Source organism: Oryctolagus cuniculus, chromosome 6, assembly GCF_051225735.1.
Source record: "Oryctolagus cuniculus isolate XC-2025 breed Fujian yellow rabbit chromosome 6, ASM5122573v1, whole genome shotgun sequence".
Taxonomy (NCBI): Eukaryota; Metazoa; Chordata; class Mammalia; order Lagomorpha; family Leporidae; genus Oryctolagus; species Oryctolagus cuniculus.
Genome location: NC_142872.1, coordinates 85,819,674 through 85,835,533, shown reverse-complemented (window position 1 = coordinate 85,835,533; position 15,860 = coordinate 85,819,674).

Genomic DNA, 15,860 nt, shown 5'->3' with positions numbered 1-15,860 from the left:
GTGGCATTTGGCAGTGAGATTAACAAAATGAAGGGAAATTCAAACAGGAGGTTTGGAACTTGAAGATAATCTAGGACAGTGGCTTTCATGGGATTATGGTAAGAAATAATATTGTATTCATATTTTTCTTGGCAGGCTACTACTGAAAGTAATTCCTATCATGAAATTTGCACTTAAAAATAAGATACAGCTATACAACCAATTGGATAAGCAGAAAAAATTCTCCATGAATTGTAAAGGTATCAGATTGACCCACTGTACTGGGATCCAAGATGGTTCCCTATGGTTGTCCTATAAGAATTCTAGAAGTTTGCAAACCCTAGAATCTTGAATTATACTTCTATAGTCTTCCAGAGAGATTATACTTAATTAACACATGTTTGACTCGGCACATTCCTCCTGATCCTTTACAAACTGCAGTGTATAGGTTGATGGACCATGGGTAAGTGTTTTTGCCATTTTTTAAATTAGTAATCATGTATTAGTTGGCAGAAAGAGATGAACATCATATTTCCCGTTTATTCATTAATGTTTATTGCATAATTTATCACATAATATGTCAACATTGAGAGATTCATCTTAAACTGGCAACCATATGATTGTGAGAGCACATTTGCACAAGAAAGTACAACTACTGATCTTATCCAACATGTCTATCAATACTTGCTTGACTTTTGTATTATAATCTCCGAAGGGCCAAAGTTTAACATAATTTATAAAATTATAAAATCATCCAATTCTTAGTCTAGTAAAAAATACAAAGATGCAAAGAATCTCCCAGTATAATATTCTAAATTTCAACAGCTTGCATCAGTTATTTTTAAATATAATCTTATGCAAATCTTTTCAAGTGAAGATCTTTTCTCTTACAGAATATTTGCATCTCATTGTAAAGATGAACACATCATCCTAGGTTTAGCAATTCCTTAAAGTAGCAGGCTCTTTAGTTTTCAAATGCATAATGCATATTGAACATTATGTAATGAAACTATGGCATTGTGTGATAATAAAATGGACTCCCATGAATATATTTTGGTAATCCTAGAGATATAGATTTTTATGACTATAAAATTTTAACTGAATTTTTACTAGATAACTAAATAGAATAAAATATAATGGAAACTTGAGATACAGTATTATTACATTTTGGTCTCACAATTTAGAATTGCTATACTCATCAGCTTCAACAAGAAAGGAGGCAGACGGAAGCATGCACAGAGTTAAGTTCATTGAAAATATAAATAAAATCATACAATCATAAAATTTAGAGATGTAAGGGAATGCAAAACATATTATCTAAACTCTTTAATTGCAAATGACAAAATTAATATTTAGCATCATAGAATTTTCATAAAATCAAAGCAACATGTGAAATGGGCCGGCACTGTGGCATAATGGATAAAGCTGCTGCCTGCAAAACCAGCATCCCATATGGACGCTAGTTCAAGTCCCAGCTGTTTCTCTTCCTATCCAGCTCTCTGCTATGGCCTGAGAAAGCAGTAGAAGATGACCCAAGCATTTGGGCCCCTGTACCCACATGGAAGACCTGGAAGAAGCTCCTGGCTCCTGACTTTGGATCAACTCAGCTCTGGCCATTGCAGTCATTTGGGAGTTGAACCAGCAGATAGAAGACTTCTCTTTCTCTCTCTGCCACTGCCTCTTTGTAACTCTGTCTTTCAAATAAATGAATATATATTTGTTTCTTTTTAAAAAAGCAATGTGCAAATTCGATGTTTTACTTAAAAATGATCCCCAGAATTTAGTAGCTAGTGCAAATAAAGAAGTAAATTTTTTAAAGTGCTTATTAGAAAGTGTGGCACTGTAGTCATTCCCACACATTCCTTGGATTTCCTACCATTGAGAGGTGGGAGGGTCCATTTTTTTCTCTACATGAAATATCTGTGCTTGTGACTTAATTTATAGGGCAATATGAAGACAAACACATTAATAACACTGCTGAGTGAACTTGACTGATGCCACAAGGGATACAAGTCCTGTACAAACCTCTGACTTACAGTATTGTGAAATACAGTAAAATGTTTGTGTATTTGTTTTTTTTTTTAAGATTTATTTTATTTATTTGAAAGACAGAGTTTGAGAGAGAGGTAAAGACAGAGAGAGAGGTCTTCCATCCACTGGTTCTCTCCCCAGATGGCCCAACGGCAGGAGCTGTACCGATCCAAAGCCAGGAGCCAGGATCATCCTCCAGGTCTCCCACCTGGGTGCAAGGGCCCAAGTCCTTGGGCCATCTTCTACTGCTTTCCCAGGCTATAGCAGAGAGCTGGATCAGAAGAGGAGCAGCCAGGACTAGAATTGGTGCCTGTATAGGATGCTGACACTTCAGGCCAGGGCTTTAACTTTCTGTGCCATAGTGCCCTCCCCTTGTATTTTGTTTCTAAAATGTCTATTAAATTAGAAGAAGAAGCATGGAGTTTTGGAAACACATAAGTCTGAAGGCCAATAGCTAGCACAAACTCTATCATATAAGTTTTGTGTTATCTTGGATTAATCACTTAAAATTTTTTGGAGCTGTTTCCTGGCCTAGCACCCCTGAGGTTTAACAAGATTGGGTGAATATTTTCAGTAGTGTCTAAGTCAATACTATATCCCCTCTCATCAACTGTAACTGGGTTTGCCAAATGAGTTGCATAAATGCAAATCAATACTGGTTAGATTTTTCATCCATACTTATAAATTTGATGGGTATAAATGTTTTTGATAACTTTCTCACTTATCAGTAAATTGATCACTATTGCTATATTCATTTGCTATTTCACTCTATGACTTGGGCGTTCATATTATTTCATTATTTTTCTGTGGGTTTATTGGATTAGTATTTTTAAAAATATATGAAGGGGCTGGCGTTGTGGTGTAGCAGGTAAAGCCACTGCCTGTAGTGCCAAGTCGCATATGGGTGCTGATTCAAGACCGCTGCTCCACTTCCAATAAAGCTCCCTACTGATACGCCTGGGAAAGCAGCGACAGATGGCCCAAGTGCTTGGGCTCCTGTACTCACATGGGAGACCTGGATAAAATGCTTGAGTCCTGGATAAAATGCCTGGCTCCTGGCTTTGGCCTGGCCCTGTCCTGTCCTGGCTCTGCCTTGGCCCTGCCCTGACTGTTGCAGCCATTTAGGGGAGTGAACCAGCACATGGAAGATCTCTCTCTCTCTCTCTCTCTGTAACTCTGCCTTTAAATGTGTATATGAACAATGTTGCTATTTATATTGTTTACAAATGTTTTCTTTCAGTCTGTAGCTTCTATTTTAGTTTTTTTGATGGTATTTTTGGCTATAGAGATTTAAAGTTTCAGTGTTGTCCAATTTAGAAATAATCTTACTCTGAAAGACTTTTGACATTTCTAATAAAAATATTTTACAATTTCTTCAACCATATTTAAGATTTTTAAAAAGATTTTATTTTTTTCCAGAAATCTTTTATTTAAGGTATACAAACTTCATGTATTTCATAAATACAAATTTAGGAATATTTAAGATTTTCAGCAGTTTTTTTTCTTTCATATAGAACTTATTTTGTTTTTCAATGCTATGGGATAAGTCTAAAATTCTCTCCCATTGTTTGAGATCCTCACCTTTAAGCTAACCTTGATAACTTACTGCCTACCTCTTGGTTTCATCACAATGATAACAATAGATTGGAACATACTTAACGGTAGTCAAATCAAGACATACGTAGAAGGGTACTGAAAATTTTGCAGAAAAGTGAAATTCTAATAAGTTTATTTTGGTACAAAAAATTTGCAACCCATGCATAGTGTTTTCATAATACACATTTCCATTAAATTTTTGAAGTCTTGTATTAGAAACAAATCCCACAACACTAATTTTACAGAGACACAGCATCTCTGATTTCAGTTGTTTTGTTTGTAGAAACTCAGTTACCCTCACTAAGATATGAGTAAAGTATGGCTGTTCTGCTTTCCTAATCATTCCACAATACTGGGGAACATTAGGGTTAAGGGACAATCTTTCATCTAAATTTAACTTACGTTTATTTGCTATATATAATGATACTGTATTAAATATTCCCTAAGATAAACATTGATGTAATCATTAAAAAACATGTAGATACATATGAATCTTTAAGGAAATATAAATTGTCTTAATGTGACTAGTTACACTTTCCAAGAGTAATCTGGAGGACTCTAGCATTGCTATGAGAATGTTCTTCCATGGAACTCAATGACTCAGGTCCATAATTGAAGATGCTAGGAGACTCATAGGTTAATACCTGTGTGCGATCATATTGAAATCATAATTTTTTTTCTTTAAGAGGATACTCTGCTTTGAGATTAGAAATTTAGCTCCAATCATACTGAATTTTAGATTTTAAAAGCTGAGAATTAAGAAGCAGTGAGAGCTTTCTACAAGTGAAAAATATTAGAGTTGGGGGAAGTATTAGCTCTCCTTTCAGAAGCATAAGGAAGACATCAAGGGTGGTGACTCTGTAGCCCAGAAAAATCTTTGAGACCTCTGAGGGTCACTGGTTCAGGAAGGCACCCAACAAATTCTTATTTAATTGCTTATCAATAAATAGCTTCTTCACATTCTGGTGGGAAAGACATCATGGAAGAGATACTCTTTTAAATGGAAAAGAGGCAAGTGAGGTCAATTGTCCAGCTGTTATTAAAAAAATTGACATCCAATGTAAGTCATTGATGCTAAGATTAGGGATGCCAAAAAGCTGATGTCAACATTTGGAATAACTTCTGTTGTTTTGATACTTAGATTGTGACTATTTCCTAAGATTGTATTGGATCCTGAAAATTCTTAACATATGCTGGTCACTTCTTCCCTGTCTGAGATGTGGCAGACTAAAGAAGAGCAAGGCCTTGCTCTAAACTCTAGCAGAATGAGGAAGGCACAGGTGTTGTGCAAAATCATCTTGGCACTTCCAGTCTCCACATCAAAAGGACTGATTGGATTAATTTTCTTTTTGCCTCAAAGGGTATATATAAATTATGTGCTTAAAACTATTATGGATTTGTCTTCATTTGTGGGAAAACCAATGTAAAATTTGAATATTTGGATCTCTCTTCAAATGGTTCACAAGCTAAGTGACCAGAGTATTATGGAAAAGAAAGTGTGTAAGTCCTTCAGAAGAATAAGAGAAAGTTTTCTGTTTTGCACAATGAAAGCAAGTGCAAGGTTTCTACTCAACTCATTATGTTGCCTCCATGGGCACCAAAGAGAACTCTGTGTTTGGGAGCAGATGGATGCTCATTGCAGCACTAATCTCAGTGTTTCGTCATTTGACTTTCTGGCACCTATCTTTGAAAATGGTGTTAATGGATTAAGGCGTACATTTCCATTCTTACTATAATGAAGGTAACACTGATACCCTCTTCCTAGTAATAAAGAATGGCAAAGCAATGCAGAGCCACTGTATCTATTCTTCTCTGTGACAAGGAATGATTTATAGCAATATGCCATGCTGCACATATGCTCCACCTAACAAAGAGAGTTGTTATTATTTAAGTGAACCATGCTAGATCAAATGACAAGGAAAGTTCTGAAAACTTTAATTAAATTGTATAGGACAATTTTCGGTTTCTGTTTTACTCAATTGTGTGTCTGCTAGTGCCATAAAGACTCATATAACTTAAATGGATTTTCATACATATTGAAATCTATCAATCAAAATGTTTTTGATGCTTTGTAGATTTTTTCTCCTTTTTTTCATTCCTTTTTGCCACTGCAATCTATGTATTTATTTATTTAAGATTGCAAACACATTTCCAAAGAGTCTAAAGAAAAATGTTTTGAACACATAGTCTTGATTTAAATGAAAAACTGGGCAGAGATAGTTACAATAACAATATAAAAATGCAGTTATAATTTCATTAAATGGAATAATATATGATATTTGCACAGGATGTGGTTGCCTACAAAGCTCTTGAACTCTCATGATCTCCTTTAATTTAGGTAGGCTTACATGCTTCACTGTATTTTAAGTGGTCTTGTTTTAGTTTCTATAATTTCAAGTTGTCTTTTACTAATCAACAAAATTGGAAACAAGTGTACTGTAAGAAAATTTCTAAGCCACTTATGGCTTAAGTCACTATGTGATTGCTTTTCTTTGCTTCAAAATGACATGGATGACTCTGTCAGATTGAGCATACACTGGATAAATTAATGATTTGAGAATTACCATTTGCTTTCTCTTCTTAGTGATGCACAACACACAGATGAGGATATTATACAGCACTTCTGTTCAGCAAAGTGTCTTTCTGTAATCTTACTGTAAGTGCACACCTAACACCAAAATCAGTCAACTGGGTGATCAAAGCCGTTCTCTGCAAGCAAGTGACTGTGGATGATAGAAACTTAGTTAACAATAGCCAAATTTGGTTTAGGATCAATTGAAATTCAGTAGAAAGAGACAAAAACCTAATCAGAATATTGTTATTTTGACATATTTAGTTACCTTTTACAAATACCCGCCTAATTTTCAGTTTGATGTGATCGTAGGATCCAGGAGAAGGCTGAGAATTTTTCATCCCATTGACAGGAATCCATTAATAAAACAACAATCTTTTGTGTGTAGTAATCTTTAATCTTATTTTGTCACACACTTCTCAGTAGCATTTCTACTCGTTTTACAGTATAATTTATGGTGCTGAAACAACTCCTGCCCTGGAAAAGGTCAGTCTGTCAAGGTTTACTTGTCTTTGAAGAAAAGTAATAGAGCATTATTTATGAACCAAAGAATATACCTCACTACTTTAATCAATCAGAGAGATGCTTGTATTATTGTATCTTTTGCTGCTACAGCCCCCGTCCAAAAAAAAAAAAAAAAAATAACATAAGCAAAAGATATGCCAATCTTACCTTCTCTTTTATGTTGTAAAAGGCCTCTTACCTTTCATGTCTCATCTGCTTTTCTGTTTATGGCACTTTGGAAATAACAAGCCTGATGATGTCTGATATCTGGGAACAATTTGTCAATTATGAGCAAAGGGTTGATCTCTTCTGAAGATCATGGAACTTCTGGACAGATTAGCTGGCCCTATCCAATGTGCTCATCACATGAAATTCATCTGACAAAACAGAAGGGGATTTGCAATTAAAAACCTCGTAGATAAAAGAAAAGTTGCCGAGGTTTGAAACTGTCTTAGAGAGCAATCAGCTAAACAAAAGCAATTACCATGTTTTTGTACAGAAGATCCCAAAACATAACCACAGTTGGTCTCCATATGTTTCTAGAAACCACTATGAGCACAATTGAGAACATGCTGTGTGGAGAAATGAATTGGTAGTTCATTAGAGAAAACCCTTACAGTTTGAATAAATGTCTCCAATAAAGATTTAATTTAGGTTGCAAAGGAAGTTGGGTATGAATCAAATAAAAACGAATGCTAATATCACATTTTTTAAAAACTTTTATTTAGTGAATATAATTTTCCAAAGTACAGTTTATGGATTACAATGGCTTTTTCCCTCCAAACCTCATCCCTCCCATCTCCTGCTCCCTCTCCCATTCCATTCACATCAAGATTTATTTTCAATTATCTTTATATACAGAGATCAATTTACTATATATTAAGTAAAGATTTCATCAGTTTGCACCCACACAGAACATAAAGTGTAAAATACTGTTTGAGTACTACTTACAGCATTAATTCACACTGGACAACACATTGACAGAGATCCCACATGAGAAGTAAGTGCACAGTGACTCCTGTTGTTGACTTAACAATTTGACACTCTTATTTATGGCGTCAGAAATCTCCCTAGGCTCTAGTCATGAGTTTCCAAGGCTATGGAAGCCTCTTGATTTCGCTGACTTCGATCTTATTTAGACAGGGTTATAGCCAAAGTGGAAGTTCTCTCCTCCCTTCAGAGAAAGGTACCTCCTTCTTTGATGGCCCATTCTTTCTACTGGGATTTCACTCACAAAGATCTTTCATTTAGGTTTTTTTTTTTTTTCTTGCCAGAGTGCCAGACTGTCTTGGCTTTCCATGCCTAAAATACTTTCATGGGCTCTTCAGCCAGATCTGTAATTAACACACATTTATTCTTAGGTTTTGAAATTTAACTGAAAAGTGATCCCTGTTAAATATAAGAGTGGGAATAAGAGAGGGAGGAAATGTACAATTTGGGACGTGCTCAATTGAACTTGCCCAAAATGGTGGAGCTAGAAATGTGCAAGGGGATTCCAATACAATCCCATCAAGATTGCATGTACCAATGCAATCTCACTAGTCCAAGTGATCAATTTCAGTTCACAACTGATCATAATGATAGGTCTAAGAGTCATAGGGATCACACAAACAAGACTAGTGTCTGCGAATACTAACTGATAGAATAAAAAAGGGAGAGAAAGATCCAACATGGGATGTGGGATACACAGCATACTCATAGAATTGCAGATGTCCTAAACAGCACTCTGGCCTCGGAATCAGCCCTTAAGACTAATATCACGTTTTTAAAGTTTAAAATTATGTAAAATATATATCTAATTATAAAATGATTAAATGTATTCCCATGTATTTTTGATAACTTATTTTATAAAATATTGATGTGACTTCAAGAATATGCAAAATATGTAAAAATCAACTGACAATGACACTTTACAACTCATTGGAAAAAATAAGTCACAAAACCTGGAAATCATGTAAATATTTAAAATATTTTTCTTAAATGCTATCTTAAGCAAAACATCAACCAGAGTATTGAGGCATTATGCTAATTCCTAAGTAGATTTAGAAGTTGAGACTGCCTCAAATAACGTTCAATTATTCACTTATTTATTTAGACTTACTGCAAAATTTTTTAGGTAGCTCCTCTACAATTAAGACTATAAATATGTGAAACAAAAACAGTTGGTTAGGGTTGGCACTGTGGCATAATAAGCTAAGCCTCCTCCTGTGGTGCCCATATCCCATATGGTCACTGGTTCTAGTCTCAGCTGCTCCTCTTCTGATTCAGCTCTCTGCTATGGCCTGGGAAAGAAATGGAGGATGGCCCATGTGTTTGGTTTCCCACACCTGCATGGGAGAGCTGGAAGAAGTACCTGGCTCCAGGCTTTGGATTTCTTGAGCTCCAGCTTTTGCAGCTATTTGGGGAGTAAACCAGCTGGTGGAAAACCTTTCTCTCTTTCTCACTGTCTGTAACTCTACCTCTCAAATAAATAAATAAAATCTTAAAAAAAATTAAAAGAAAAAATAAAACAATTTGTCAACTTATTAGAAGCATTAAAAAATAACATTGTCCCTCAAAATGATGACAAAGCTAGTTCCAAATGATTAAACTGAGTTTTAAGTACTTAAAAGTTCCTGTAGCTATTGAAAAGAATAACATTTTCATCAAAGAAATATTTTGAATTCTAGAATGAGGATAAAAAATAGAAGTCAGTTCCAGACTTAACGGGAGATGAAGCCTTGAAAGCAGCAGTGAAATGGTCAGTCATTTAAAATAGATCAGTTTCACCTGTTATAAACTCTCTTAGCTTCCTGCTAAGATACTTGTTAAGAAATGAAGACACTGGATAAAGGGATGACAATTCACAACGTCAAAATACAAGGCTGACTGTTGCCAGTGCCTGAGAAAGGATCAAATGGAATTACAATAAAGTAAGCAACCATGTCAAAATAGGGCATCCTGCTCACTGGGAACAAGTCAGGATATGCCATACTCTTCAAAGGATTACCTGGCCCCTTCCTGAGGTAGGGATCTACCACAACTACCTCCCAGTGTTGGTTCATGGGCTTGTCAGTCATTCACTAAGTTTCTACCACACATGTTCAATTCTCCATATACCAATCCCCCTTGAAATCATCTGTATATCAAAAAGACACCTTTTGGGGTGCCGGATTCTGTCCCAGTTGCTCCTCTTCCAATCTAGCTCTCTGCTGTAGCCCGGGAAGGCAGTGGAGGATGGTGCAAGTGCTTGTGCCCTGCACCTGCATGGGAGACCAGGAGGAAGCACCTGGTTCCTGGCTTTGGATTGGCACAACGCCAGCCATGGCGGCCATTTGGGAAGTGACCCAACGGAAGGAAGACCTTTCTCTCTGTCTCTGTCTTTCTCTCTGTCTAACTCTGCCTGTCAAGATAAATAAATAAATAAATAAATGAAAATAAAAAAGACACCTTTTGTTTGTCAGCTTGGGTGTTGTAATTCTTAGAAAACAGCAAGGAAGAAAGTGAATGGCAATGATTCAGCATGCTGAGATTGATAAGTAACAATGAAAGATGTACGTCATGGGAGGAAGAGAGCAAGAGCCCTCCTTCACAGCCATATATATGTATACAGAGGTACTTCAGAAAATTCATGGAACATGAAATTAAAAGATAACTTCATTTTGTTGGCAATTTTTTTGAAATTCGTGTACTTTTTTCATAATATACATACATATTTCATCAAATTTTTGTAAACCCATTATATGTGTAGATTTCAAAATGCTTTATGCCAAAATGCAACTTACCTTTAATTCCATTTTTCATAAATATTTTAAAAATATTTATTTATTTTATTTGAAAAGCAGGGTTACCGGGAGAGAGACAGAGAGACAGAGACAGAGAAAGGTATCTTCCATCTGCTGGATTACTCGCCAAATGACTGCAGTGGCCATGTTAGGACATGCTGAAGTCAGGAGGCAGGAGCTTCTTTGTATTTCCCACTTCATTGCAGGTTCCCAGACACTTGGGCTATCCTCTGCTGCTTTGCCAGGTGCATTAGCAGGGAGCTGGATTGGAAGTGGAGCAGCCAGGACTTGAAACAGTCCCCATATGGGATACTAGTGTCACAGGTGGTAGCTTAACCCACTATATCACAATGCTGGCCCCTGGGGAATACTTTCTTAAGTATTTATTTATTTATTTATTTTGAAAGGCAGAGTTACAGAGAGAGAGAAAGAGGTCGTCCATTGACTGATCTACTCCCCAAATGGTCATAATGGCCAGGGCTGAGCCAGGCCAAAGCCAAGAGCCTGGAACTCCATCTGGATCTCCCACATGGGTGGCATGGACCCAAACACTCGTATCATCTTCTGCTGTCTCCCCCAGTGCATTAGCAAGAAGTTGGATTGGAAGTGGAAACAATATGACTTGAACTGGCACTCATATGGGGTGCTGGCATTGCTGGTAGAGGCTTAACCCACAATGCACAATGTTGGCCCCCCATGAATATTTTAAAATGCCCTCTTATACATATGTGTGTAAATGTGTGTGTGTGTGCACATGTGCGTGGTTGTATGTATATTTTTTCAAAAGTTTCATTCAATGCCATCAGTCTAAAGTGCCAGATGCTGAGGGGATGAGGGTAAGTGAGTAGCATTTCTAGTCAGCAGATTAGCAGATTAGTCTGCAGTATTGGTTAGGAGTTTAATTCAGTACTATACTATTGATCAAATGTCAGTTCTACAACTTGCTTAATCTCTGTCTCAGTTTCCCATCTAGAAATTGGAGATAGTTAATAGTAGTTTTATTACTGAATTGTTGTGAAAAATCAATCCAGCATGTATTTAACACTGTTTAGCACAGAGTGAACACTTAATCATATGAATTATTTTAATGACAAAGTAGAAAATTATTGATTAAGGAAGCTATCTTTGAAGTTATTCAATATAGGAAAAGGTGGAAGCACAATCTATAGAGAATGAATGTTTGTGCTGGGAAGAGAAACTCTTATATTCTTGGGTACAAGAAAGACTCTTACTGACACATAAGGAAAACAGTGAAGCCAGATTTTAATGCTTGGTCCTCATCCCGTGGGCTGATCATTTGAATAAATACGTGTTTAATTCCAACTGTCTTTATCTAAACCTGCATGGTGTAGAGATCACTCTGCTCTGGCCTCAATTAACAACTAACAAACTTTAGTGTGTATGCCAGACACCCTGAGTAGAAAGCTGCCAAGCGTCCTAGACTCCCCAGGGGGTTCTGTTCCAGTTATTCACTGTGTAACTGACTTTGCCAGGCACCTGTCAGAGCTTTCCTTTTTCTGACTCCAGTTCCTAGCCCAATAGTAATGATTCCTTCACCAGCCTCACACCACTTGCCCTTCCACTGTCTAAGGGGCTTCTGGGGAAACCCACACCAAGATGTTACACATACAGCTTGTTATCAAATCCTGTCTGTCACTAGACCTCATTCAAAGATTTAGAAACAGAAAATAATAACAACATGAGACATGTTAAAATACAACTGTGAGGATTAATTGAACATGCCTTTTAAAGTCAGTAGTAGAGACTGGAATATGTACTTTGATATTGGTTCCTGGTCTTGTTTTTTAAAGACTTATTTATTTGTTTGTTTGCAAGTAAAAATGACAGAGTAAGAGGGGGAGAGAGAGAGTAAGAGAGATCCCTTCCCTCCACTGATTGACTCCAAAAAGGCTGCAATAGTTGAGGTGATCCAGGCGAAAACCAAGAGCCAAGAACTCCATCTGGGTCTCCCATGTGGGTGGCAGGGACCTAAGTACTTGGACCATCACCTGCTATCTTCCTAGACACATTAGCAGCCAGGACTCTGTCTGGAACTCTGATCAGGAATGTGGTTGTCATAGCTGAGCCACAATGCCAGCTCCAGTTCATGGTCATTTCTTATGAAAAATATCTAAGGAGACACATACCAGTTCACCAAGGAGGCATTCCTAATGCAAAAATGTTGATGGGGGAGAAACAAATGGGAGATCTACAAAGAAACAAACATCAGACTGGTTTCATTCTTCTGCAATATCTGATATCAAATGATAGTATTCTTTATGACTCAGGAGTCTTTCAAAAGCTAAATTATTATATATTATGGCCACAGAATGGATTTTCAGACATGTAAGGATTCCAAAAATAAATTGTCATAAAAATTATCAAAAAGAACATTCCATTTGGGGAGAGATAGATCAAAATTAAGAAATCAAGGATAGCGAAGATCTAACATGAAATATATTAATGATGTGAAACCACTAGCAGTAGAATAAGGTATAGAATTCTTGTAAATAAAATTATTTAAAAAATGCTTCATTAAATCCAGTTATAAAATTTGAAAAAAATGTTAAAAATTGTTTTTGAAAAATAAAAGATGTGATGTAAAAATGTTAAGTGAATATATAACCATCTGCTTGAAATTTCAGATTGTATTAACAGATGAAAATTTGAGTGATGAGCAATGATATTTATGTTTTACATTTTTATATTTTACATAAAAATTGAAAGTAATGTACATATTTGTGAAGTTTTATAGCAAATACAATTAAGTGAAAAATTTTATGGTTTAAAAAATGGAAGATAGGTGGAGAAGCAAATGATGCTTGTGGTGGTTGACTCCACCTGACTCCTGTAGATTCCCAAAGGCAATGATCATGTCTGTCTTATTTACTGGAATTTATCAACCTGGGGTGCATGCCTGATACACAATAGAAACTCAGTTATTATTTGTTGCCTGAGAGAAACCAAGCATATCATGTTTAAAATAAACATAAAGTGACAATCTTTACCTAGTAAAAGAAAAAGTTTCTTAGGATTGCTTTACAAATAAAATTCCAACTACCTAATCCAGGGAGTGGCATTTGGTCTAGTAGTTAAGACACACACACCACACATCAGAGTATCTGGGTTCGGTTCTAAGTTCAGATCTTGACTCCATTTTCCCACCAATGCAGACCCTGGGAAGTAGTGATGATGGCTCAAGTGATATGGTTCCTGCAACCCATGCTGAAGCTCTGAATTGAGTACCTAGATCCCAGTTTTGACCTCAGATCAATCTCTGCCATTGTAGAAGTTTAGGGAGTGAAACAGAGAATGGGAGCTTGCTCTGTCTTGCTGCCCCTGTTTCTCTGCCTCTCAAATAAACAAAAATAATTTACGATATCTAATTTAACATGAAATAAAATGAATACATTTTAACAATGTATCAGTGCAACATTTTAAAGTCCCTTTGAAAATACAAAGAAATTCTAAAATAAACAAAAATATTGGTATTGTTGAGACCATAACCCTTTATTTTGGTTTTGATAAATAATATATAGAGATATAAATGTAGGAACATAAAGGATTCAAATAAAAAAATGAGATTTAATTAATGATACAATTTTAATTATGTAAAGGGATATAAATTTTAAGTGAACTTTCTTCAAGATACTAAAGTGCATAACAACTATAATAATTTGAAATGATAAAAATAATGACAAATATGTCATATAAAATATCAATTATGCTAAATTTACAATTCAATGGTTTATATATACATGTAGAAGGAAATATAGCATTAAGTTTGTGATAAAGTTATAAAAACAAACAGGAATCAATACATTAATGTTAATTTATACTATGTGTAAAACAGACTATTTGGTGAAAAACAGGCTATTTGCTAATGAAAAATTGCACATTTGCCTTAAAACCTATCGCCAATTAAATTTAAGAAAGAAACCAAGATGAAAAGAACTGATAGAAAACATGAGTGAATGCTTATTCTTTACCTGAGAACTGTGTATGGCTGAAAATAATGAAGAAAGTACATCTAAAAATATTAAAACCTTTAAAACTTCAGGGTGATCTGACTCTTAAAAGACCAACTTGGAAATCTAAGAAATGTCAAACTGAGCATTGTATAAATATTTCCTGTATATAATTTTTATATTTAACTTAAAATATTATATTCATATACTTAATTCATTTACATATTTTATAACAAATTTAATTTATACATTGTCTCTATATTTAATTATCTTATGGTAAAGATTTTATGAATAACTAAGACAAGTTTAAGTCTTGATTTTTAAAAATTCAAGAGCCATGAACAATTTACAAAATAAGGAAGAGAAATATGAAAATAGATATGCAAAATTATTCAACCTTATGATTATTCAAATTAATGCAAAGAGAAAAAAGATGTGATATTCTTATTCAACAATTTACAAGCAATATCTTTTAAGTTGAATAATTGATGCTGATGTGGGTACAGCAAAATCAATAGTCTTAGGCCCTGCTCATAGGAAAGTAAGAAACACATTTCAGGAGAGCAGTTTAGTGTTAGGTTTCAAAAGCCTTTAAGAACTTCATATTGATTTACCTAGTAACTCTAATTAAAGCTGCAGAAAAATATTCATGAAGACTCATTTTTTATATGTTTTTATATGATTTTTATATGATTTTACTTGGGAAGAAAAGATAATTCTCTAATGATGAAAGAAAGAAAAAATGTTAGACTAAGAAAAAAATGAAGAGTTGTACTCACATGGAGTGTTTTGTGTTGGGGAGAGAAACTGGTGTTTTTCTTGGGGTAGAAACAAGTTGACTAGCTTTGGGGTCAAGTCGATGGAAGAATATCATGAACAGCAGATGGTCCTTCCTTGGGAGCTACAGGGATTGGTTCCAGAAACTTCTCAGGGATACAAAACTCCACAGATGCTCAAGTCCCTTATATAAAATCCTCCCATACACTTTACTTATCACACCTAATGCAATGTAAATGCTATGTAAATCATTGCTATACCGTAATGTTTAGGGAATAATGACAAGAAAAAAGTCTACACTTGTTCAGTGAAGATGCAATTTTTTTTTCAAATATTTTTGATCAGTAGTTGGTTGAGGCTGTGGGTGGATGTGGAGTGCCACTATATTTGGATAGACCTTAGTCCCAGGATAGAAGTAGCTTTTTATGCAGGGACTCAAAGTGAGACTCAATGTAGTGAGTAGCCTGGAACTGGAAGTAGTATTGTGCAGGCATCAGAAGCCTGCAACTTCAGTTATCAAGGCCTGAGAACTGTAGAAAACAGTGACTATGTAGCAAAGGCACGTGGTGATCTCATCTCCGTGAATATACAACCCTTCTTTGTGATTCCCTCACTTGGATAAACAGCTCTTTGAGAACATCCCTCAGCACTTCACCTACACACTCCTCC